Genomic DNA, 3,059 nt, shown 5'->3' with positions numbered 1-3,059 from the left:
CATACTTTAATTAGTATATTTTTGAGCTAATTTTGTGTTCTAGGTGTATTGTTGTGTTTATTACGGTTTTATAGGAATCTAAGCATTTAGAGGCTTTTTCCTATGATTTTGTACACCAAGTTCACTAAGTTAAACAAGGCCAAATATTGGACTAAGTGTGTGAAGATTGCTTGGGTTTTGCATGAAGATTAGTGGATTGAAGTAAGGAATTACAAATGAAGCCAAATGTAAAGTCAAGCCAAAATGAAGGTCCATATTAAGGTGCAAGCATTGGATGCCAAGAGAGCTTAGGATGCTAGGAATTTAGAGCATTATCGGGTGATTAAGGAGCATTAAAACACGAAGCATAGAGATTCCTCACGTAATTAATCAAGAATTAAGGCAATTAACCGAAGAACACACGACCCCGATTGGGGCCACCCAACCCCGATCGGGGTCGCATGCATCTAGGAAATTTACATTTCTTTCTCCTCTCCTATAAATAGGAGAGGTGTTCCAAGGTTTTAGGCATCCAATTTTACGTCCAAGTTTACTTACAATAAGCCTCAAGCATTATATTTTCTCTCATTAGTTTTCATTTCAATTTATAAGTTGTTAAGCATTCCATAGTTAATCTTTCAACATTTTGTACTACAAACTATTGTTCAAGCATTTGATATTCAAGCTTTTGGTTAATTGTTCTTCCATATAAGTTCTTCTTTATAAGGTATTTCTAATTCCAAGTTTACATTTTACATTATTGTTTTAGTTATCACATAGTTATTATAATCAAGTATCTCATTTTTCATTAGCTTTATTCTATTCACATGTTATATCATCTAATTAATATAAATCATATGACCATGCTTAATATTTCTTATAATTTAGTTTGCAATTTACATTTTAGTATGAGTAGCTAAATTTCCTAGTCTAAAGGCTATGGGAGTCATGCAAAATCAAATATATAACATGATTAAATAAGTTCATAATAATATTGTTCAATCGTTTCCATCACATGTTTGCTTTGTTACGCTTAATCTTTGATTATCGGCCGTAGTCGTAGATTAAATTTGTTCATTCGTTCTAAAGTCGAGAGGCACGAAATTGAATTAGACTAAGCATGTGTGGTAGGACGACCTAGTCATGGACGAGAGTTTTTCTAGGACCCGGTCTATGGTTGATACTAATGCCGTAAGGTGGGTATCTTTAAGCCTAAGCATTTGGCAAAATTATTAGTATCAAATTTATCATATTCATATGTTTACCTTTTCATGAGTGACCCGAACCCTTTAGATTATCTTTTATCATATTATTTACATTGCATTTTTATTAATCATCAACCAAACAAGCCAAACCCAAATCGTAATCGACCTTGATAAAAATCTACCCATAGCAATTCACGACGTAATTCCTGTTTCCTTGCGACCCCTATTACTACATTAATTTGTGTCTAGGGAAATTATCTTTGCATAGGTACGCGATAAGCCTATCAAATTTTGGCGCCGTTGCCGGGGAAACGGTTTTATTGCTTTTTGAATTGTCGATTTTTATCTTGTTTTCCTTTGTCTTGGGGAACACTTGTTCCTTGAGACCGTTACTTATCACTTGTCTAGAAATTGTTGTCTTATGCCCAGGTCCTCACGTAAGGGAGAATTGCTTTCACCGGATTCCGATCCCGAGAGAACCTTTAGGAGAAGACGACGGTTTTGGAAGGAAGTGAAAGAAGCCTCTTCTCCCGTACAAGCCGAAAGTGCTAGAAAGTCTTATTTAGACGATCTAGAAGCCCTTGAAGAGGAGGAGGTTTCAAGTTCATCATATCCACCACCATCACCATCTACTACCAAAAAGATGGTGAAACTTTCCGATCACTCAAAGCCCACCGCGGCCATGCTTCCGACCGGAATCACAACCACTCAAATCATCGCGCCGGACTTCGAGATCAAACCGGCTTTCATTAGCCTTGTGGAGAGGAAGCAATTTGGGGGAAGTCCTTTGGAGTATCCCAATTTGCATGTGCAAAACTTTTGTGACTATTGCTCCATGATCCGTCAAACGGGCGTCACCTAAGCCCAAATAAGGGAAATACTTTTCCCTTTCTCTTTGAAGGACAAGGCCAAACTTTGGATCAATAGCCTTGACCGCACCGCCATGGGAATCACCAATTGGGAGACTTTGGCTCTTGGTTTTTATCAAAAGTTTTTTCCACCGGAGAAAACTCAAACTTTGAGAAGCCAAATTACCGGATTCCGTCAACAAGCTCTTGAGAGCTTATATGAGGCTTGGGAGAGGTACAAAGAGCTTCAAAGGCAATGCCCACATCATGGGATATATGATTGGTTTCTAGCAATAACATTCTACAATGGATGTTGTGCCGAGTCCCGAAGGATTCTTGATTCCGCCAACAATGGGCGGTTTGATCAAATTGACACCGACCTTGCTCATGCCACGATCGAATATATGGCGGTCCATGATGCCCAATATGTCAATTCCCGAGTTGTGCCATCCAAAGGTAAAGAAGAATCCTCCAAAAACTCCGTTTTGCTAGCCCAAATTGCCTTGCTCCAACAACAATTGGCGGAAAGGGATGCTAGAGATTCCATTCAACAAGTCAATGCCATGTCCTCAACAAGCCAAATCATTGTGTGTGAAGGTTGCGGAGGTGCGGGTCATTATGCCGCCCATTGCCAAGCTCCCATTGAAGAGGTAAATGCCTTTCTAGCTTTAAGACAAAATGCTTATCCACCGGGTACATTCTCAAACACGTATAACCCAAATTCAAGATTTCACCCGAATATGTCTTATAGAAGCAACAATGTGCTAAATCCTCAACCACAACCCCCACCACAACAAAATGCCTATGTCCCTCAACAACAAAAATATATCCCTCCACCGGGTTATCAAAATCAACAAAGGCCCCCACAAAATAATTTCCAACAAAATCAACCTCCACCACAAAATGCCCAACAAAACAACCAAGAGGGAGGTAAGCTTGAGGGCTTGATAGTCCGTATGCAAAAGGAATTGTTGGCTCAAATCCAAAAGAATGAGCAAGCTCAAAATGCCGCAATCAAAATGTTGGA

General features: G+C 39.1%; 1 non-coding gene across 1 annotated transcript; it reads right to left on the bottom strand.

The window, feature by feature from the left end:
• Positions 1-2,199: 2,199 nt before the first annotated feature.
• On the bottom strand, positions 2,200-2,306 carry LOC141624576 (small nucleolar RNA R71). The gene has a single exon (XR_012534382.1). It is a non-coding gene; the product is annotated as a small nucleolar RNA R71 (small nucleolar RNA).
• Positions 2,307-3,059: the final 753 nt, after the last annotated feature.

Source organism: Silene latifolia, chromosome X (genome assembly GCF_048544455.1).
Source record: "Silene latifolia isolate original U9 population chromosome X, ASM4854445v1, whole genome shotgun sequence".
In the NCBI taxonomy this organism is placed as follows: domain Eukaryota; kingdom Viridiplantae; phylum Streptophyta; class Magnoliopsida; order Caryophyllales; family Caryophyllaceae; genus Silene; species Silene latifolia.
This window is presented reverse-complemented; position numbering and strand designations above follow the sequence as displayed.